This window comes from Geotrypetes seraphini, chromosome 4 (genome assembly GCF_902459505.1).
Source record: "Geotrypetes seraphini chromosome 4, aGeoSer1.1, whole genome shotgun sequence".
NCBI lineage: Eukaryota > Metazoa > Chordata > Amphibia > Gymnophiona > Dermophiidae > Geotrypetes > Geotrypetes seraphini.
This window is the reverse complement of record NC_047087.1, coordinates 27,048,853-27,072,954: the sequence shown is the minus strand read 5'-3', so window position 1 is coordinate 27,072,954 and position 24,102 is coordinate 27,048,853. Positions and strand designations below refer to the sequence as shown.

At 43.4% G+C, this 24,102-nt stretch overlaps 1 long non-coding RNA gene across 1 annotated transcript in view; it reads left to right on the top strand.

Annotated features, from left to right (window-relative positions):
* Positions 1–24,102, top strand: part of LOC117359988 — a 361,948-nt gene that overhangs the window by 231,991 nt on the left and 105,855 nt on the right. The gene's annotated exons all lie outside the window — the stretch shown is intronic.

The following is a 24,102-nucleotide window of genomic DNA, read 5'->3' as shown; positions in this document are numbered from 1 at the left end:
AGGGTCAGGCGAATCGGGAAGCCTTTTTTTTTTTTTGTTTTGAACTGATTCGAATCGATTCACCCGAAGGTAATCGGTGAACTGATTCGAATCGTGAATTGGGCAGCACTAGTAAGCAGGGTTACCAGACATCCGGAAAATCCTGGACGTCCTCTTTTTAGAGGACTGTCCAGATACCTGGAGGGATTTCCCAAAACCCGGCAGTATGTCCGGGTTTTGGAAGTCCCTGACCTCAAGGGCCACATCTGGAGGGCTTATGCACATATGCGGACATTGACTTGATGATGTCATATGCATGTGTATGACATCATCGCGTTGACATCCACACATGCGCAGATGCTTTCCAGACGCAGTCCCGAGCTTGCGGAAGTTTGTGTGGGGGATGAGACTTGAGACGGAGCTCGAAGTAGAACGGAGCGGGGTTGGAGGTGGAACGGGGCAGGACCTGGTGTCCTCTTTTTATATAGAGGAAATCTGGCAACCCTAATACCGTATTTCCACGAAAATAAGACCTACCCCAAAAATAAGCCCTGGCATGATTTTTGGGGTAGGTCCTAATATAAACCCTACCCCCAAAATAAGCCCTAGTTGAGATCCCTCCTTCCCATCCCTTTGTGCACCGGAACCCCACCGACCGCCTTACATACCTCTGAAGCCTCAAAACCAGAGGCAGTGCTCTGAACGGGTTGTTTCACAGCCTTTCCTGCTGAGGCTTTCCCTCTGCTCCGTCACTGATGATGTGAGGTTCCCGTGGGGTTCCAGTGTACAAAGGGATGGGAGGGAGGGATAGATACTGCATAACATGGCAAGTGTCAAGGGTAGATACCGTGTTTCCCTGAAAAGATTACATTCCTCAAAAATAAGCCCTAGTGAATTTTTTGGGAGCACAAATTAATATAAGACCCTGTCTTATTTTCGAGGAAACATGGTAGGAAGTACCTCAAATTTTGTCTTAGTAAAGGGAATTTGAAAAGTGCCACCAAGCAGCTTTTGTATAATGCATGAAGATATTTATGTAATGAAACACGGAGCACTAGAACTTGCTTTCGCCCTGTCCCTTGAAACAATCCATCTAAAAGCTGTAGGAATGAATACAAGCACGGAAAAAAAAAGGATCATGTTTTATTAAGGCAAGATCTTCATTCAAAGTAGTAACATTTCTTTTTTCCCATTTCAGAGAATGCAACATTTTCAGCTCAGGGAAGATAAAGTTCCTTCACTTCAAATATCTGAAAAGCAAATTTTTTTTTTGTATAATTAGCGAAAGGAATCCAGGCTTAACAAAAGTGCCTGCAACAAGAAAAAGTTACTTGTCTTTTTATCAAGCATGGGCAAATCAATTTCAGAGAGCATAGGATAGGATAAGAACATGCCCAGAAATTAAAAAAAAAAAAAACAACAACATAGCCTTCGGCACAAAAAGCTGGCGTATCATCAGACTATAGAAACATCATTCTTGCATCATATCCTTATTACCGAATTCATAGATATCCATGATATTGTTATTACTATGAAGCAGCTGTGCAGTTTCACACAAGTAGGGCATGTCGGCAAGCAATCAACCCCAGGGAGAGTTCACCACCATGACTCCATAAATCAAATGTAACGCTACCTTGCTCCCAAATCGGAATGAACCTCATTTCTTTCATGTGTTTTCACCCTTCTGCTACACTGTCAGTTGCATATGTGACAATTTAAACTCACAGAATTATACTTTTTAATGTATGAAACTCTATTAAATTTAAAGTATTTATTCATTAGAATTTACTTACCACCTTTTTGAAGGAATTTACTCAAGGTGGTATACAGCGAGAATACGGTAAGTCAAGCATACCAGACGAGTGTACCGCAAACTGTGTGCTTCCCAAGATTTCAGGTGTGCCAGCGCAGGTGGCCGGTGTCTCTCCTCCTCTCCCCGCACTGAAGCGGGTCGTGGCCAGATGGGCCTCCACACATGCGCGGATGTCGACACAATGATGCCGTGCAAGCACGTGATGTCATCGTGTCAACGTCTGCGCACTTCCAGGCGCCTTCAGGGGATACTGGATATAGTATGCCGCCAGCCATAAAGTTTGCAAGACACTGAAGTGGACAATTACAGAAGTAAAAGGAGAACATTCAGTTACAATACAAAGTATGACATAATATGTTACATTACATTAGTGATTTCTATTCTGCCTTTACCTTGTGGTTCAAGGCGGATTACATAAGAATTGTTATGATATTAAGAAGTACTTAAGGAATAGTTTGAACATTTTCTAATTTGCTAAGGAGTAGAAAGTATTGCAGGAGGAGTTTAGGACCTGTTTGGTTGTGTTATATTGGTTTTATGTATTTTTTGAAGAGTGCGGTTTTTGTTTCTTTTTTGAAGGTTTTGTAGTCTGTGGTCGAAATACGCAGATTGGTGAGTTGTCTGTCCAGTTTCACTGCTCTGGTGGCCAGTAGGTTGTCATACAGTTTTCTTCGTTTGACATTTTTGGTTGGCGGGTGTGTGAATATTGTGTGGGTTTTCCTGTGTCTGGTTGAGGTGTATTGAATTAGTCGATTGTTCCAGTAGGTTGACCTGTCTCCGTTTATAGCTTTAAATAGTAGGCAGTAGAATTTGAAGTATGCTCTGGCTTGTATTGGGAGTCAGTGTGAGTCATGGTATGCCTCTGTGATGTGGTTGTATTTTTTCAGCGAATAGATAAGTCATAGGGATGTGTTTTGTATTGTTTGTAGTTCTTTTATCGTGGTTGCTGGGCAGGGGAGATATAGTATGTTACAGTAGTCTATTAGGCCTAGGATTAGTGATTGAACCACGAGTTGGAATTGTTTTCTGTCAAACTATTTTCAGACTTGTCTTAGGTTTCTCATAGTTGCGAATGATGTTTTTATTATTTTGTTGATTTGTGGTTGCATGGTACAGCCTCAGTCTATCAGCACTCCGAGGAGTTTTAGCATGGTTTGAATGGGGTATGAGATCGAGTTTATTACTAGGTTAGTCAAGGCTGGAGTTTTGCTGTTTTCTAGGAGGATGAAGTTTGTTTTACTGTTTTAAGTGTTCTATGTTTTGTGCCTACCATGGAGGGCGCTGGTTGGTCAAAGGGGAAGAGTATGGTGATGTCATCCGCGTAACTGTAGGAGGTAATGCCTAGTTTGTCTAGGTAGGAGCTTAGGGAGGCAATGTATAGGTTGAAGAGTGTGGGAGACAGAGGTGATCCTTGGGGAACTCCACATGGGTTGGATCATGGTTCTGCCTCTAATTCCTATTGAGTCTAGTGTTTGTAAAAGGATGTCGTGGTCTACTAGATCAAAGGCTGTGGACAGGTCTAGTTGTATGATCAGCATTTTCTTGCCTGTGCTGAGGTGTTGTCTCGCGATGTCTATGAGTGTTCCTAGTATTGTCTCAGTGCTGTAGTTGGTTCTGAAGCCAGACTGTGTGGGGTGGAGTAAGTTGTGGTTTTCTAGGTATAAGCTTAGGGCTTTTGCTACGAGGCTTTCCATTAGCTTGATGTAAAGTGGGATTGAGGCTGTAGTTAGATGGTTGGTCTGTTGCTCCTTTGGGGTCTTTTAGGATCGGAGTTATGATGATTTCGCTGAGGTCTTGTGGGAACTGGCCATCTGTGAGTAAAGTTTGTATCCATTGTAGGAGCAGAGTGTGGAATAGTCAACACAATGTGCAATAAAACGTTTCAATAGATAGCATAGGGTGGAAGCAAAGAAGGAGTATATAAACAGAGGAGATAGAGCAGGGGTAGGGAACTCCGGTCCTCAAGAGCCGTATTCCAGTCGGGTTTTCAGGATTTCCCCATTGAATATGCATTGAAAGCAGTGCATGCAAAAAGATCTCATGCAGATTCATTGGGAAAATCTTGAAAACCCGACTGGAATGCGGCTCTCGAGGACCGGAGTGCCCTACCCATGAGATAGAGTGACAGAGGTTAGAAAATAAGGGACTGATTGGAAGAAAGTTGCCCATGAGATCAGACTGGTGCTAGAAAATTATTTCATCTAGGGTAGGAGTGGATATTAACAAGTCCTGCTATATAGTATGTGCAGCCAAGGGTCACTTCTTGTGTGTGTGACTGGCAAGTTAGTTACTTCTTCCATTAAAGATCTCAGTGAAGGGCCAAGCTTTCACCTACTTCCTGAGGTAGAGATAGTTCTTGTGTTAAACAAAGCTTTTCAAGGAATGCATTTTTTTTTTTAACTTTATTATTTTCCAATATGAACAGTGCAATACGAAAATTTACATCTGAATCATATCAAATCACTAAGAAGCACCTTTGAACTATAAAAATTAAATGCTGAGGCGACTCCGGAGAAGGCTCGCTGGCGGATGTCACATCGTGTGATGTCCTTCGGAGAGGGTGTGGTTAGGAATACTCCTTGGGAGGACCTTAGTGACCTTGAAGGTCTATAGAAGGAAATTCTGTTCTTCAAGTACTCTGGGCCATTTCCTTTGAGGATCTTGAAGATCAGAGTTTTAGATTTAGCCCTGTATTATACTGGTAGCCAGTAAAGTTTTTGCAACAATGGCGTAAGAGTCACGCCACTTACAACTGTCTATTAATCTATAAACATGACCACATTACAGAAGCATATCTCCAATCGCATTGGCTTCCGATCCCAGGAAGAATACAATTTAAATTCTACTGTCTACTATTTAAGACTTTATACGGAGACAGTCCAAACTACCTGAATAACCGCCTCATCCACAACACCGCAACCAGAAATAGGAAAACTCACACCCCATTCTCATATCCCCCAATTAAGGAGGTCAAACGGAAAAAACTATATGATGGCCTCCTGGCCACTCAAGCAGCCAAACTAGACAACCAAATCACCAATCTACTGACGGCATCCCTCGACTACAAGACTTTTAGAAAATAAATAAAAACCATACTCTTCAAGAAAACTCAGAAAAAAGAAATAATACTGCATGTTTCAAACTCCACCTCTCACTAAAGCCAACTACCCCAAACTATTAATCTTACCCATTTCTTACTCTCTTTGAAAATGACCAATTTTTTCTTTTTCTTTTTTATAAGTTCTTGGTGTAATACATCTTGGATAATTCTTTTGTAATCCGCCTTGAACTGCAAGGTAATGGCAGAATAGAAATCCCTAATGTAATGTAATGTAATCTTGCTGCTTCATTCTGAATCCATTGGAGCTGGTGCAAACCCTTTGTAGTCAGACCAGTGTAGCGCGCATTGCAATAATCCAATCGATGTTATAATGGCATGCACAGTTCAGACAAGATTGGCCTTCCCAATGTAAGTCGAGAAGCTGCATAGTTGTCGCAAATGATAGAAGTAGCTCTTGAGGGTTGCTTGGATTTGGTGAATCAGAGTAAGTGCTAAATCTAGCTGTATTCCAAGGTTCCTGGTTTGGGCTTTGAGTGGGGGGGTTAGGATTTTCCAAAAGAGATTTTGATGTCAGGTATGTGCCCACCTGTGTTAGGGATCCATAGAAGCTCAGTTTTACTTGGATTCAGGCAAAGTTTGTTGTTTTTGGCCCATTCTTGAATTGATATTAGGTACTCAGGCCCAAATTCTGTAACCAGTGCCAAAAGTTAGGCACCTATTTCGGAGGAGGCCAACTAGATAGGCGCCTATCTAAATTGAATAACAAGCTCAATTAAGCTTTTTAATCAGCACTGATTGAAACCTAGGCGCCTATCAAGAAAGCGCGATTCTGTAAAAAGGCGCCTCTAAATATTTAGGCGGCCTTCAAAAAAAATAGGCGCTCTGCATGTTAGGCGTGGGCGTGGCTTTGTGTTAGGCGCCTTCTTACAGAATCACTGCTCTTAAGCGTGCTTAAGCGCTCGCATGGGCGCCTAACTTTTAGTTGTGCCTAGAGCTGGCCTATGTATTGGGCGCCTCCAAAATAGGTGTCGCTCAGCGTGATTCACTAAACAGTACCCAATTTTACTTGAATCGCGCTGAGCAATGCCTATATAGGCACCTAACTTTTGGGCACTTCTTATAGAATTTGCCCTTCATTCTTACTTATTGATTGATTGATTGGGATTTATTAACTGTCTTTATGAAGAAATTTACCCCAAATGGTGTCTGGCAAGTACAATTTAACATACAAGTTACAATTTTGTTAATAGTTTAACAGTAAAATGACCAAATATAAACATAAATATAATCAATGGGGTAAACTTGGAAATGGCAAATTGAAACCTTCGTCACAGGACTAGGGTTACCAGATTTTCCAAACGGTAAATCCAGACCCATGGCCCCGCCCCTAGGCCCACCCCTTTCCAGCTGGCCATGTCCCATAATGCCCCTTACCCGCCCTACATCCTGCCCCCTTGACCTGTATTTGCGCACGCACCAGTGTGACGCAATGATGTAAGTGCAATGCTCGTAGGAATTCTATGAGCATCGGAGCATTTACTGCGCCGCCTCACGCTAAAAACCTCTAGCGCAGCTTGATAAAAGGGGCCCTTAGATTGCAAGGGGGACTCATTCAGAATTGATGTTAGGAAGAACTTTGTCATGGAAAGGGTGGTGGATACCTGGAACGCTCTCCCACAGGAGGTGGTAGAGATGAAAACAGTACCAGAATCTTATAATGTGTAGGGTAAATACAAAGGAATCCTAATGGAAAGCTAATGGAATCAAACAAACTTAATGTTGATTAGACGACAACTCCAGTAATTTGGAAGCCAATGCCGGGCAAACTTCTACGGTTTGTGTCCCGATCATAGTTAGGTAGGTCTACAGTAGATATGTCCCTCCTTTCTGTGCCCTTCTCTTCAGCTGCCAACTCCAGACTCCTACCTTGCTGCGCCATATGCTTGGAACAAGCTATCCGAATCCCTAGGACAGGCTCTGTCTCTGGCAGTGTTCAAGGCCCAATTAAAAGTCCAACTCTTTGAGAGTGCTTTTGACTCCTAACTCTTCTCACCTTGGGTGCTGCATCCATAGCATACATTTTCTTCTATACCGCAATTTTCCACTAGGATTCTTCGCGGTTTACAACAGATTTAAGTTCAGGACATATACATTGGATGTAGCATTGTGGGAATCAAAGGGTTACAACAAGATTTAGGGACTGGACATGAGGAAAGAGCAGGAGGTTGCCTCCTGGGATTTCGTTATAGGTCCAAGGAGAAAAGATGGGTCTTAAGATTCTTTCGGAAGGTTTTGTACTGGCCTTGTTGTCACAGGTGAAGGGGAAGACCTGGGTCCCTGGTATGCAAACGTTGAGTTGTGCAGCTTCTTCCTAAGTACGCCTGAAGAAGGGGTGGGGTGGCCAATTTGTACCGTTGAAGGGTTCTTGCCTTGAGAAAGGAGTGTTTGACTGAGATGTCTGCGACAACTCCTGTGAAGTTCTCCCCGTAGATGGCTTTGCGTACCATGCAAGCTGTCTTTTACTGTATTGTTTTCGTCACAGGGAGCCAGTTTAACTCTTTCCCAACCTTCTATGTTATGTCTGTCTGACCATGTTAGATTGTAAACTCTTCTGAGCAGGGACCGTCCATAAATGTCAAAATGTCCAGCACTGCGTATGCCTTTCAGCACTATATAAATGATAAGTAGTGGAAGATTGGAGTGGGGTTTCGATGATATCTTTCAGTAGGGGATCAAGGCCAGTGCCCGACAGATTTCTACAGTCTGCATCTTGAACATGGCAAGGATAAACCAAAATCAACTATGCATAAGTAGTGTCACATGATTGGATGCATCTTAGTAAAAGGATCCCAACTTAGGAGCTCAGCTTTTTTTGAACATCAGGCCCCCCCAAAAAAAATATAGAGCCCTACTTTTGGTGATTTAAACCATATTTTTTTGCTAAGGTTGCTACAAATCTTTCAATTTAAAACCAAACCGGTCATCCTGCAGTATCTGGGAATAAGGGAGGCTGCATGAAATGACAAGATCAATGGAAAATGCCAACCACAGTTTGAAGATGCCACAACTAAAATGTACATTTTGAGGTTTAAGATGTTGAACCAGCAGTTTTTATGTACGCCCTCGTTTTGCTTGGCTTAGCAACTTGTGGTGCAGAGAAAAATGAAAGAGAATTAATGTCAGCAACAGAAAAAAAAAAAAGAAAGCCCGGCAACAAATGAATTCCATTGCTCGTGGCAAACTCCGTCACGTTCAAATCTTGCATGCAAAGTTTCCTGGAAAAAAAAAATGGGAGGTGTCCTTTCAGTATATGTATTTTCATGGAAGCTTATATAGTGAATAGTGTTCAAAGCATAAGAACATAAGCATTGCATACAGGGACAGACCAAAAGTCCATCAAGCTCAGTATCCTGTTTACAACAGTGACCAATCCAAGTCTAAGTACCTGGCAAGATCCCAAAAGAGTAAAACAGAATTTATGCTGTTTATCCTAGAAATAAGCAATGGATTTTTCCAAGTCAACCTTAATAATTGCTTATGAACTTTAAAATAAAAATCTAAACCTTTTTTAAACCCTGCTAAGCTAACTGCTTTTACCACATTCTTTGGAAAGTGATGGAGAGGAAAACGGTGACAGAATTTTAAAAAAAGCATGGGATGAATACAGAGGATCCCTAATTAGAATATGAATGGGCAAACTTTCATGGTCTGAATCCTGCAAAGGAGATGGTTGGGATAGGCTGGAGTGAGCTTCAACATCAACTCCAGTAGCTGGAACCTAAAGACGATACTGGGTGGACTTTTAAGGTCAATGACCCAGAAATAACAAAGAAAAAAAAGACATTTTAACTTAATAATGAAATTGTAATGCATGTGATTATAGAGTAGACTGGATGGACCATTCAGGTCTTTATCTTCTGCCATTTACTATGTTACTATGAATTCCAGAGTTTAATTAACATTTCAAAATGTTGCCATAACTGGGGGGGGGGGGGGGAGTGTGGCAAAGTGGTTATAGCTATAATCTCAGCACCCTGCAGTTGTGGGCTCAAACCCACACTGCTCCTTGAGACCCTGGGCAAGTCACCCAATCCCCCCTTGTCCCAAGTACATCAGATAGATTGTGAGCCCACCAGGGAAAATACTTGAGTGCCTAAATAAATTCATGTAAACCATTCTGAACTCTCTTGAATAAATAAATAGTAATAACCATTGATATTATAATTGATTGTGAAAGAGCCTCTGAGCGGATAACTGCCTTATTTTATTTAGCCAGTTAACTACAGAAGAATTTTTCAGTAGAAATTAACCATTATCCTAAATCTAGCAGCCAAACTTTGTCCTGTTAGATGTAGGAATAGTGTTCACAAGCCTGGGATTGTCTGCTTAAGTCCTTTTAAATAAAAAGCCCACTCCAGAAATGGCTCTGGGATTGCTTTTTTATAACTGGTTAAATCTGGCAGCCACCTTCTGAACTTAGGAACTCTTTCACTAAGCTGAGTTAGGCACTAATGCACGCCCAACACAGCTTAAAATGGCATAGCATGGGACGTGCTCTGGTATCCTGCGGTTATTGCCAAATCAGCACATGCTAATTCGGGCGGTAAAAAAACATTTTTATTTGTTGGAGGGAGGGGACCTATCAGGAGTGGAGAGTGGGCATTCCCGTGTTAACCAGTTCGTGAATCCATATGTGTGTGTACTAACTGGTTAGAGCAGGATTACTGTATACACAGTTACCACCTCCAAAATGTGTGGCTATAAGGACCTCATTCTATAAATGGTACCAAATTGGTAACCCGTCAAATGTGCATATGACAATTGCATGCGACAATTGTGCCCCGACATTTGCATGCAGGCCAAATGCGCATAATGAATGACACTTAAAAGATTCACTGTGCCCCAACTACACTTAAAAGATTCACTGTGCCCCCAACAATTCCACTTCCCTTCAGTTTTGAGGGGGGGGGCACTTAAAATATTTACGGCAATTCTGCTCGCCTTCAGTTTTGAGGGGAGGTGGGGGGGAACCCCACTACACTTAAAATATTCACTTGCTGCAGTATCTGGAGGGCCCCGATTGGCTTAGACTACTCAGGCCCTGCCCCTTGGGAGGGCCTGAGGTGCCTGAGCCAATCAGGTCTTGATGCACCAGAGAGGGCCCTAATTGTCATCTTCGGGGGCACATTCAGAGCAATGGACGGGGCGCAATTCTCATGCGTGCACTTGTCAGTGTGCGCATTTGACTGGGCGCAATTGTCCTGCATGCTATTGTCGGTGTACCCTAAATTTTGTGCACATCTTGTTTTTTAATGGGTTAAATGGTGTGGTAATTGACCACACCATTAAAAAAAACATTAAACATTCTTTTAAGTTACCCCTCCCCCTTTTACAAAACCGTGGAAGCGGTTTTTAGTGCAGGCCGGCATGCTGAATTCTGGCGTGCTGCTTCCAACACTCATAGGAAGCAGCGCAGAGCATTCAGCATGTCAGCCAGTGATAAAAAAAAAACACTTTTGCGGTTTTGTAAAAGGGGGGGGGGGATTTAGGCTGTGCATTGATAAATGCATGGCGCCTAGTAATGCCTAAGTCAAGGTGCCTTCCGACACCTGCCACCTACCTGAAATGTAGACGTGGTTAGGGGGGCAGAAGATAGGTATGGTTGACTAGGTGATTTAGTTAGGAGCTGTTAAGCGTGATTCTATAAGTGGCACCTAGACATTGATTGACAACCACGCTAACTGGCGCCTAGAAGTTAGGTGCCATTAAGCGCTATTTATAGAATCAAGACCTAAGTGATTACACGATAATGTGTTTAATGGCCATGTGCTAACAGCAACATTAATGCATGGCCATTAGTACAAAAAAAAAAGAGAAAATGAGCCATTTTACGACCGCAGAAAGGCGCACTAAGGCCTCCTTTTACTACACCTTAGTAATAGCACCTAGGCAAATTTAACCAATTAAGAAAACATTTTAAACAACAGGTTTAACCAGCTCACTCCAAAGTTAGCCAGTTAAAACTTTGGAAAACCTCTTTATGATGCGGACGCTGTAGGCATTAACATCTGCAATTAAAATAAAATATATTCATAACCTAGGGCTCCTTTTATCAAGCCGCAGTCAAGTGTTTTAGCACTGGCTGGCGAGGTAATTGCACCGAAGCTCATAGGAAATGAATAAGCGTCAGAGCATTTACCTAGTCTAGGGGTAGGCAATTCCGGTCCTCGAGAGCCGGAGCCAGGTCAGGTTTTCAGGATCTCCACCATGAATATGTATGAGATGGATTTGCATGCACTGCCTCCTTGAGATGCAAATCTATCTCATGCATATTTATTGTAGATATCCTGAAAACCTGACCTGGCTCCGGCTCTCAAGGACCGGAATTGCCTACCCCTGACCTAGTCTGAGGCATGTATGTTGTGATCACTCATGACATCACAAGGCTTGTGAGATTCAACATTTATTGCAATCTTCTGACAGAAAAAGATACAGAAATATTTCCCATCTTTTTCTGTGCCGCAAGCTTGATTATAAAGAATTTCCAAGCACACCTGGACAGGTTGTCTATATACCTATTACATCCTACAAAGTCCAGAAGAAAGACTTACGAGGGCCCGTGGAAAAAGGTCTCAACCCAGCCAACAAAGTTGAGATAGTCTCCATCGAGGTCAATTCACGTAGTCCAGCAATTTTCCACTTTTTTCTGTTCCGTATTTTTCTGATGAAATGAAAAAAGTATAAAATCGCTGGACTAAGTGTATAGCCTTCAATGGAGACTGCCCCAACTTTATTGATTGGGCTGAAAACTTTTCAGCAGCCCCTCGTAGCAGTAAGGGCTTGATTCTATAAGTGGCCCCTAACTCCTAGGCACCATTTGGAGCAGCTGTCAATCAACTGCTAGGCGTCGTTTATGGAATCGCTCCTAGTGGTCACTAACTAGACTTTGGTGCTGGCTGGCAGGGTTTTCCTGGCCTAATTTACCAGCACCTAACACAGATGCCTACCAATGCCTAAGTCATACCGTGCCTATTCTCCACCTCTAACCACACCTACTTTTCAGGTAGGTGCCGGTAGATGCCTCAGTTTAGGTGTTGGTATGCATCACACTGAGTTCCACGCAGAACTCACAATTAATTGGTTTCTAAATTTTTAAAATTAGCTTTTAATGGTGTGCTCAATTACCACGATGAAGGCTTTATTAGAATGAATATTTAATCCACATAAAAACGTCTAGGGCCTAAACCACTGGAAAGATGTGGACCCAGCACAGTCCGTGTTTCGACACCACTGTCTTCCTCAGGGGTCCCTACAGGTCCTATAAGCAGGCTTGTGAATTAAATAATGAAAACAATAGACATTTTTATGTGGATTAAATATTCGTTCTAATAGAGCAGGGGTGTCAAAAGTCCCTCCTCGAGGGTCGCAATCCAGTCGGGCTTTCAGGATTTCCCCAATGAATATGCATGAGATCTATATGCATGCACTGCTTTCATTGTATGCTAATAGATCTCATGCATATTCATTGGGGAAATCCTGAAAACCCGACTGGATTGCGGCCCTCGAGGAGGAACTTTGACACCCCTGTAATAAACCCTTCATCTTGGACATCAACTCTCCACAAGTTTTTTGTTTCTGGCTGCGTCCCCTTTGTGGAGGGATCAAGGTCAACTGTCGTGTTGTGCCGTGGTCAATTATCACACTAATTAAGAAATTTTGAGTTTGGTGCAGAACTTGGCTGAGCGCTGCCGCATATAGAATCAGGGCCTACATTTGAAAGACTGAGGTTATATTGCACATGCCCAGGCTTAAATGTGGGGTTCATTCCTGTGTTGATATATAGAAACATAGAAAGATGACGGCAGAAAAGGGCTATAGCCCATCAAGTCTGCCCACTCTACTGGCCCACCCCACTAAGTCAGAGTGCTGCTCGACCCACGTGGATGTCCCATTTATTCTTAAAGTCGAGCACGCTAGTGGCCTTGATCACCTGCACCGGTAGTTTGTTCCAGTGATCCACCACCCTTTCTGTGCAGAAATACTTCCTGGTGTCACCACCAAATCTCCCTCCTCTGAGTTTGAGCGGGTGCCCCCTTGTGACTGAAGGTCCCTTAGGAAAGAATATATCGTTTTCCACCTCGACACGACCTGTGACGTACTTAAACGTCTCAATCATGTCACCCCTCTCCCTGCGCTCCTCTAGAGAGTAGAGCTGCAACTTGCCCAGTCTTTCCTCGTATGAGAGACCCTTGAGTCTGGAGACCATCCTAGTGGCCATTCGCTGGACTGACTCAGCTCGAAGTACATCTTTACGGTAATGTGGCCTCCAGAATTGCACAAGTTTAAGTTTCAAGTTTATTTATTCTTGATGAATCGCCTATTTAAATTGCTAGGCGATGTACAATAATAATAACATATTAATACATTAAACAAGAACAATGTTAATGGTGACATAAAAACAAATTTGTTGTTAGTTAAAATTTAACACACTTAACAAACTGAGTGTAGACATAAGTTTAAAATACTTTTGTGGGTAAGACATACAAGACATGTGTGGTTAAGAGGGGGAATAGTTACAATTTTTGATAGAAATATACACAGTATACCGTATGGAAAATGAACCAATTTGGAGAAATTGTCGCCATTAAGTTTTACTGTACTCAGTCCATTTATAAGACCTTTCACTCGTGCTGTGAAAAGATTGTGACAGGAATTCAGTGTTTCTTGCGATGGGTTTCTCTTGCAGATGCAGCGTACTGAAAAAAAGAAAAAAGGAGGTGCTCCAGCTGGAATGTTGAAAGCACCTCTATCCAGCAGTAAAACGAACGAGGGTGGCCCAGTAGGGGAATGAACAGCTGGAATGTATTTGCACCTCCTTAAACTCATGTAAAGATGCGTCTTGTTGAAACAAAATGAAAAATGCAATAAAGCAGCCTTGTTTTGTTTCATTTCAAAACAAAAAGTTGACAAAAAAAAAAAACCCCAAAAACCTAAAATGAAATTTGTTTTATTTCAGAAACGGCACATGCTATTTTAAGTAGCATGCTTTGTTTTCAAAGCAAACATGAGATGGTCTCCAAAGGAATTAAAATGAAGCCGTGCAAGCTCTCATTTCTTCCTCTTTCTATTCCTCTTTCGCATTCCTTTCCGTTGCTACATTTGTAAAGAAACCTTGAGAGTACGAAATCTAATCTAATCTAACCTGGGATTTATGAGCCGCGCTATGCCTACAGAGATTCAAGGCGATTTACAGTGCGGGTTATGGAGAATAGATTAGTACAGGGCAAGGAAGGTTAGATTTACATTACGGTACAGTGTGCCCACGCGAATTCGCAGTTCGTGGTTCGCGGACTCACTAGTTCGTGCTATTCTCCGACTGCCTCTTCCTGTACTAAAGTCGGACTACACCAATCAAGAGCTGCGTGTCAAAGCAGCTCCTGCTTGGTGTAGCCTGACTTTAGTAACAGGAAGAGGCGGTCGGAGCAGACCGTGAATTAAACTATGTTTGTAAAACGCAGCCTGCCAGTAAAGAAAAAGCAGCCCGAGACTCTACCCTTCTCCTTGTCAACCTACTGCAGCATTCACTACCTCGCACCTCCCAGACCCACCCCCCTTTCCAGCGAGACTCTCATCCCTCTTGCCAGAGTGATGTTCTGCACCCGCCGACGCTCCAGCTGCCATCTCCTGCCTTTTGACAGGTGAAAAACCGTATTCACGGGGTTTTTTTTTAATTCGCAGGGGTTCCTGGAATGGAACCCCCCACGAATATCGGGGGAGTACTGTACAAGGTAACAAGGAAAAGGGGGTAGAAATTAAGTGCTTACAAAAAGCTCTTCCTGTGTCACACTGGAGTAGTAAGGGGGGTGCGGGGGGATGATCCGCCCCGGGCGTGGTCCTCTCCGCTCCCCCCCCCCACCATGCACGCGCACCACTTCCCTTCCCTCGTACCTCTTTAATTTTTCATGCGCGAGCAGCATTGCGAACTTGCCACCCACATCGGTGTCGCCTCTCTCTGACATCACTTAGAACATAAGAACATAAGAAGCGCCATCTCCGGATCAGACCTTCGGTCCATCAAGTCCGGCGATCCGCACACGCGGAGGCCCTGCTAGGTATACACCTGGCTTATTTTATATCCAACCATATCTTTATATGCCTCTCTCAAGGAGATATGCATCTAGTTTGCTTTTGAAGCCTAGGACTGTCGATTCCGCAATAATCTCCCCTGGGAGAGTATTCCAGATGTCAACCACTCTCTGTGTGAAGCAGAACTTCCTGATATTAGTCCTGAACTTGCCCCCCCTTAGCTTCATTTCATGTCCTCTAGTCCGTGTCAAATTGGACAATGTAAATAATTTTCTCTGCTCTATTTTGTCGATTCCTTTCAGTATTTTGAAGGTCTCGATCATATCCCCACGCAGTCTCCTTTTCTCAAGGGAGAACAATCCCAGTGTTTTAAGTCGATCCTCATATTCCAGTTTCTCCATACCCTTCACTAGTTTAGTTGCTCGTCTCTGCACCCTCTCCAGCAGTTTTATATCCTTCTTTAGGTAGGGAGACCAATGTTGGACGCAGTATTCCAAGTGGGGTCTGACCATTGCCCTATAAAGCAGCATTATAACTTTCTCCGATCTACTCGAGATTCCTTTCTTTATCATGCCCAACATTCTATTTGCCTTATTTGCCGCTGCCGCGCATTGTGCCGACGGCTTCAGGGTCCTATCTATCAGTACACCCAGATCCCTTTCCTGTTCACTTTTTCCCAGAGTTGCACCTGACATTCTGTACTCGTATTCCTTATTTTTACTGCCTAAATGCATTACCTTGCATTTCTCCACGTTGAACTTCATCTGCCATTTCTCCGCCCATTTTTCTAACCGACACAAATCGCTCTGGAGTTCCTCACTGTCCTCCTGCGATCTGATTGCCCGGCAGAGTTTTGTGTCGTCTGTAAACTTGATGATCTCACTGGATGTTCCGTTTTCCAGGTCATTGATATAAATATTAAAAAGGATCGGCCCAAGTACCGAGCCCTGGGATACACCACTAGTCACTTTCTCCCAGTCGGAGAACTTCCCATTTATGCCCACTCTCTGCTTCCTGTTTTCCAGCCATTTGCCTATCCATCTTTGTATATCTCCCTCTATGCCATGGCTTTGTAGTTTCCTGAGAAGTCTTTTGTGTGGAACTTTGTCAAATGCTTTCTGGAAGTCCAAGTATATTATGTCCACCGACTTTCCACTATCAATTTGCTTGTTCACGGTCTCAAAGAATTGGAGTAAATTCGTCAAACACGATTTCCCTTTCCTGAATCCATGTTGACTGGGTTTCATCAAGTCGTGTGTGTCCAAGTGCTGAACTATGCTATCCTTGATCAGTGATTCAATCATCTTGCCGGGGACAGACGTAAGACTCACAGGTCTATAGTTGCCCGGTTCTCCTCTCGATCCTTTTTTGAAAATTGGCGTGACGTTCGTTTTCCTCCAGTCGTCTGGTATCTGACCAGTTCTGATTGACAGGTTTGCAAGTTTTTGCAATAACTCTCCGATTTCAACCTTCAATTCCTTCAAGACTCTCGGGTGAATTTCATCCGGTCCAGGGGATTTGTCACTTTTAAGTTTGTCGATCTGATAGTATATCTGATCTAAGTTCACTTCAACTGTGGTGAGGCTGTCCTCTATTTCTCCTGTAAACAGTTTCTCCGCTTCAGGTATTGTTGAGGTGTCCTCCTTCGTAAAGACGGACGCAAAGAAGGAATTTAGTTTGTCTGCGATTTGTTTATCTTCCTTGATGTACCCTTTTCTTCCCTTGTCGTCCAGGGGTCCCACTGCCTCTTTTGCAGGTTTTTTCCCTTTCACGTATCTAAAGAAGGGCTTGAAGTTTTTGGCCTCCCGGGCTATTTTTTCCTCATAGTCCTGTTTTGCATCCCTCACCGCCTTGTGACATTTCTTCTGTTCATCTTTATGTTTGTTCCAGGCTTTGGTTGTCTTCGTGCATTTCCATTTTTTGAAAGAGTCCTTGAAAGGCCCCGCACCTAGGAAGTGACGTCAGAGGAATAGCCGACACGGGCAGCAGGTTTGTGCTGTTGCTCTCGTCTAGAAAATTAAAATGGTATGGGGGAAGGGAAGGGGCGGAGCAGGGGGGCAGAGAAGAGAGTGGGGGAGGGGCGCTTCTGCCACGGGTGCCACTTACCCTCGCTACGCCACTGCTGTGTCTTATCATTTCAATAGGAATCAGCATTAACAATGCAGAAAGCCGACTCTTGCAATCTTACGAGTTTGATAGATTACTAGGAGTTACAAATAAGTGGTCCAGAAATAAAAGTTCTCAGACAAGCCATAAGTGCTGTGCAAGTCTGACACTATCATTCCACACTGACCAAGGAAAGCAATATAAAACACATCAAATTTGCTACAAATGTGAAATCTCAGGCATTCACTTTGCTGGGCTGAGAGGCTGAGGTTCGGCCTAACTGCTTACCACTACTCTTTTGCGCCACCATGTGGCTAAAATACAAGATGAATTCATATACGGTAGGAAGTGAGAAATCATTCACAGTAAAGAAAAACACTCAGGTCAATATTCAGCAAGTGACGGCCTGTGGCTTCTGGTTCTGGCCCCTTTGAACATCATAGAACGTCCCCTAGGGCTCCTTTTACTAAGGTGCACTAGGGCTTTAACGCGAGGTATAGCGCGCGCTACATTGCCCCGCGCGCTAGACCGTAACGCCAGCATTGAGCTAGCGTTAGTTCTAGAAGCGTAGCACGCAGTAATTTCCGGCGTGCACTAAAAACGTTAGCGCACCTTAGTAAAAGGAGCCCCTAGTCTTTGTCATTTTTGATGGATTAAAAAATTGATCCACTCTCTGTGCTGGGTCATCCAGTAAGATTCGTGGCAAGACTCATCAGCCATTTTCCGGCCCCTTTGAACCGGAAGCAACAGGCGGAGAGCAATGGCGTGTTAACATTGATTTCATCTTGTGTTTGAGAGTGAGGTTCCTGAGGAAGGGGTTGTCACCTGAAACTAAGCTTGGCTGAACCTGCTTTTCAAACACAAGTAACTTTTGTGGGTGGAAACACTGAACACCGCCGTTTAACGACCGTGCCGACTGATCTTATCTGCGCAGCTTCATCAAAAGATAAGTTCTCGCCTCATTGCAATTTTGCTTCCCTAATATACGGTTCAAGGGCTGCCTGTGTGGTAAAATAATTTGGAGGCATGGAAATGCAGAAGGTTACAATAATTTGTTGTTTTGATTAGACTAATTTTGAATGCAGTGCATCACAAAAATGCATTTATTTTTTTTTTGCATGCTAGTGACTTCCGATGATGGTGTGCGGCTAAGATATAGGGGTTCTTTCTCCCTCTCTGATTTCATCGTAGCCTTATTGAGCAAAGGTGCCACTGTGCCTCTTTGAAGGTCTGTGCTCTTTATAGCTCATAACCCCACACTGAGGAGCCACTTATCATACATATATAAAAATTTAAGTTTATTATTTAAATTAATATGGGCATGGTTATTGTATACCTTCCACGCTCCCTCTGTTTCTTCACAGGGACCCTTCTAATTTTGTTCTTTCAAGTATTTTCTACTAGAGACATACTTTTTTTTTTTTTTTTTTTGAAATGACATTGGAAATATTAAAATTTTCCATGTTATATCATGTCACTTTTGAGTCAAAAGACAGGAAAAAAAATCAGTTTCATCCTGTAAAACAGAAACAAACTCCCCTCCTTTTGTCAAGTTGCATGGGCTGGCGAGGTAAATGCACCAATGAGGAATTATATGAGCGTCGGAACCTCTAGCGCAATTTGATAAAAAGGGGCCCAAAAAGTTGGCCAAGGACACTAAAGATGGACCACTGGAAAATGGCTGATGAGTCTTGCCATGAATCTTACTGGATGACCCAACACAGACAGTGGATCAATTTTTTTACTCCATCAAAAATGACAAAGACTAGGGGACGCTCTATGACGTTACAGGGAAATACTTTTCAAACCAATGGGAGGAAATATTTTTCATTCAGTCAATAGTTAAGCTCTGGAATGCATTGTCAGAGGATTTAGCAGGTTTTAATACAGGTTTGGACAAGTTCCTGGAGGAAAAGTCCATAGTCTGCTATTGAAACAGACATGGAGGAAGCCACTGATTGCCCTGGATCGGTAGCATGGAATGTTGCTACTATTTGGATTTTTGCCGAGTATTTGTGACCTAGATTGGCCACTGTTAAGTAAAGCTATTCTTCTGTCCTTATGTCAGATTTTGCTTTCATCAGGGAGCAGAGCAGGATGGTGACAATTGGTAAAGAGCATTTGTATTACTGGCTAATTTAATAGCTGCAATGTTTTCCTAAAGCTGCCAAAACAGTTTGCTTATACAAAGATCAAACCACAGTCTATATCAGGTTGTCCAATAAAATCCGTAGTGTGACTCCTCAACCATTTTCCAGTTGTTCATCTTTTGTGTCCAGAGCCAACTGCTTGTTTTGGTTTTATTGGTCACTAGCTGATGCCCCGGCATTGCACGGGTATTTAATTATAGCAATAACACTGTAAATGGATTTAAATAAAGATACTTTATAGTGGTGAATGAAATAATTTTGTTACAGCTTTATAAAAAGTAAAATATTCAAAGTATAATGTGAAATATTTGACAAAATGAATACAATTCAACTAACACAAAAATTGATTATAAACAACATTTTTAGTTTCACCTCCAGGAGCAAGAACATATACATTCTTGGGTGAACCCACCCTTCCCACGTGTGCAGGTGGGCCGCGAGACCCCCAGAACATATCACCCCAGGTAGTGAGGGATCTGCATACCAATTTACGTTCAAAGCGGTCCCACAGCTTTTTACATTTTTTCCATTGACTTGAATGGGTGAAATCTGATTTTCTGTTTGTAGCTCCGCCCACGTGTGCAGGTGGGTCGCGAGACCCCCAGAACATATCACCCCCGGTAGTGAGGGATCTGCATACCAATTTTCGTTCAAATCGGTCCCACAGCTTTTTATATTTTTTCCATTGACTTCAATGGGTGAAATCTGATTTTCTGTTTGTAGCTCCGCCCACGTGTGCATGTGGGCCGCGAGACCCCCAGAACATATCACCCCCGGTAGTGAGGGATCTGCATACCAATTTTCGTTCAAATCGGTTCCACAGCGTTTTACATTTTTTCCATTGACATGAATGGGTGAAATCCGATTTTCTGTTTGTAGCTCCGGCCACGTGTGCAGGAGGGCCGCGAGACCCCCAGAACATAGCACCCCAGGTAGTGAGGAATCTGCATACCAAGTTTCATTCAAATCGGTCAAGCCGTTTTTGCGTGATCGCGGCACACACATACATACCTCCGATTTTATATATATAGATTATCTTGATATTTATAACTCTAGTGGCTGACTATCTAGCTGTCCACGGAGAACCTACGTTACAGGTAAGTAACTACACTTTTTTCTTGTCATGAAAACTGCGTTAACAGGGTACCCCTTTATGAGCAAAAGAGCAGACTCATACTATTTCAGCATAATTCTGGCCAAAGATTGTGTTTTGATGATACAGCCCCCGAAACAAACAAACAAAAAATGTATTTGATTTATTTTATGTAAAAAATTTCTTTTATCCCTCCTATCTATAAATCGAGGCAGCTTACAGTCACATACATAATAAAATAAATTGACAATCATTGACAAAACACTGCGCGAGCGGACTGCTGGGCACGATGGACCTCTGGTCTGACCCAGCAGAGGCACTTATGTTCTTATGTTAACCTGCAAATATAGACAGAGAATTTCTGTATTCTTTCACCTAAAACGTGTAAAACTGATGCACCTAAAACTGGGAACCTGCAGACGATACCGATTACTAGATCACAAGATGAACCTTTAAGCAAGACAGGATCGAACTTTGACATTAAGGGCTCCTTTTACAAAGGTGCGCTAGCGTTTTTAGCGCATGCACAAGATTAGCATGTGTTATAACAGGGATGCCCAATAGGTCGATCGCGATCGACCGATAGCTCGCCAAGGCAAAGTGAGTCGATCATCCAGGACTCACTTTGCCTTGGTGATCTATCGGGCCGATCAATCTTCCTCTCCCCGACGTCAATTCTGCCGTCGTCGGAGAGGAAGTTCGGGCCAGCCAATTGCTGCCTAGCTGGGCGGAACTTCCTCTCCGACGGCAGAATTGATGTCGGGGAGAGGAAGATTGATCGGCCCGAAGCAGAGAGAGCATGGGGCGTCGTCGGCTTTGGGGCCTGTTATCCATTGGTGGCGTTTGGGTCCTGTTCCCCGATGGCAGCGGCAATGGCAGTGGCTTGGGGGAGGGCAGGGAGAAAGAAAGAAAGGGGGCAGGCAGGGAGACATAAGGAAAGAAGAGAAACGGAAAAAAAGAAAGGGGGCATGAAGAGAGAAAGAAAGAAAGGTCAGGGAGAGAGGAAGAAAAGGTTGGGGGAGGGAATGAGATGTGGAGGAGAGGAAGCATACAGGCTGAAAGAAAGATTGGATGCACGGTCAGAAGAAGAAAGTGCAACCAGAGACTCATGAAATCACCAGACAAGGTAGGAAAAATGATTTTATTTTAAATTTAGTGATCAAAATGTGTTTGAATTTATATCTGCTGTCTATATTTTACAATATGGTCCCCTTTTACTAAACCGCAATAGTGGTTTTTAGCGCAGGGAGCCTATAAGCGTCGAGAGCAGCGCTGGGTATTCAGCGCAGCTCCCTGCGCTAAAAACTGCTATTGTGATTTAGTAAAAAGGGAGGGGGGTGGGTATTTGTCTATTTTTGTATGGTTGTTACTGAGGTGACAGTGCTAAGCTCGCGCTAAAACTGCTAGTGCACCTTTGTAAAAGGAGCACTAAGAATTTTGATGTCAAAACTTTAAAGCAAATTTGCCAAGTAGTGAAGTTGTATTTTAAAAAAAAGGTATAATATGTTCATAGCAAGAAATAAACCCAACAAAAGGAAATATTCTGTGAATGACATCAGAAGATAAACTGAATGAATTTGGGGTGCTTGTACACCCCTATTGCAAATAGAGACACAACCAATGCGGACTAACCCCCTCCTTTACAAAGCCGCACAAGCAATTTTAGCGCCGATCACCGCGGTAACAGCTCCGATGCTCATACAGGGGTCCTTTCACTAAGGCGTGCTAGCTATTTTAGTGCACACTAAATATCCGTTATAGTCTATAGATGCGTCAGCGATTAGCGTGCGGTAAAATGGCTAACGCGCCTCGGTAAAGGGACCCCAGAATTCCTATGAGTGTCTGAGCCGTTGCCACCGTGGCTAAAAACGCTAGCGCGGCTTTGTAAAGGAGGGGGTAAGATAGCATTTTAGACACCCTGAAATTGTGTAAAACTGATATTTTCCAGTGGATGCTACCTTTTCAAAGGGATAATTAAATTGGAAGCATTTCAATTTGGACTCACACCGTGGAGGATGTGTTCCTGTATTTTCATTACTTAGGTCCATGAAACTCATATTACAAATAAAATATTTCAAAGCTTAAGAAAGTGCAGTCGATATGCATTGTCTTACAACTTTCCAGCCCTAAGCATGGAATCGGTTTAGCTAATAAATTTGCTGGCTTGTCAGAACATTCCAAGTTGTATAGCTTGGCTTATGGAGCCAGGAGCAGGGTAGCAAACACCCAGTCGAAAGCCATGAAACTAGTCTATTGTATCTGCCATTTGAGATGCTGTTCATTTCAGATGAAATTAAAAACAAGCCTTAAAGAGTTTAATGACATGCTTATAAGGTCAGCAAGTGCCCTGTAGTTGAATTATGAGTTACATTTCCCATATGGATCTGAAATAGGATGATTTTGCTCTGCTGTTCTCCGAAATCTAAATGCCTCAAAAGCACACCATGGGGGTCCTTATATCAAGCTGCGGTAGAGGTTTAGCGCGCGTAATACCGCCTGCCGCGTTAACCGATAACGCCTAGCCGCTAACGCTAGCTGGCCGCAGGGGTTAGCGTGTGATGAAATGTCCGACGCGCTAACCCCGCTAGCGCGGCTTGATAAAAAGACCCCCCATGGCACCGATTTATTTTCCAAAAGAAGAAAAATGTCTCAAAAGTAGCGCAAAGTGACAGACGGGCGGACGTTTTTTACAGGAAAGCAATCCAATTTGCGATTTTCCAAAACTCAGATCTGAGAAGTAGTTTGTCTAAAATGCAAGGGGCTTTGTTGGGGGGCAGGATTTGGGTAGGCCCAGAATTTACACATTTTCATGGGATAATGGAACAAGAAAAAAACATCTAAGGCAGGGGTGTCCAACCCGCGGCCCCGTGAAGTATTTTGTGCGTCCCTGGTCGAGGGCGACGCAGTGTTTTCCTCTGCTGCCCCCGGGGGTTTACCGTCTTGCTGGCTCCCTCCTCTGTCTTGCTGCAGCGTTTGCGCTTTTGTGCGGCCCCCAGAAACATTTTTTTCGGCCAACGCGGCCCAGGGAAGCCAAAAGGTTGGACACCCCTGATCTAAGGCAAAAAAAAATTGGGACATTTTCACCTAGACCTTCAATCACAACTAAACCAGAAAAAGGTGCCCTAACTGACTAGCGGACCACCAGAGGGATTAAGGCGTAACTCCATAACGCCAGTGGTTCCTGACCTCCTTCCACTCCCCAAAGATATGAACGTGACAGTACACATCAGGCCCTGCAACAGGGGAGTGCGTGGCACAGTGGTTAAAGCTACAGCCTCAGCACTCTGCGGTTGTGGGTTCAAACCCATGCTGCTTCTTGTGACCCTGGGCAAGTCATTCAATCTCCCCATTGCCCCAGGCACATTAAGTAGTGTGCGAGCCCACCAGGACAGATAGGGGAAAATGCTTGAGTACCTGATTGTAAACCACTTAGGCTATAAATATATATATATATATAAATACAGTGTTCCCCCGGTCATTTGCGGCATTTTATGACCGCGAACCGCCGACCAGGAGAGGACAGCTGAAGAGGCAGGAGAGAGAGCAGCCGGAGTACCGGCGAATGAAGGAAATCACTCGCTATATGCTCTGACCGCCTCTTCCTGCACTAAAGTCGGGCCTCACCAATCAGGAGTTGCTTTGAAACGCAGCCCCTTCCCTTCCCCTCTGCTGCCATGTCTGTGTGGCCAGTTTACTGTGGGATAACTTTTTGTGCATTTTTCTCTAAGACATTTTTTTGATGATACCTAAAGAAATACATTCTGAGCACAAAAGCATCTGGAAATCGGTGCTTTTTTGAGAATTGCTGTTTTCA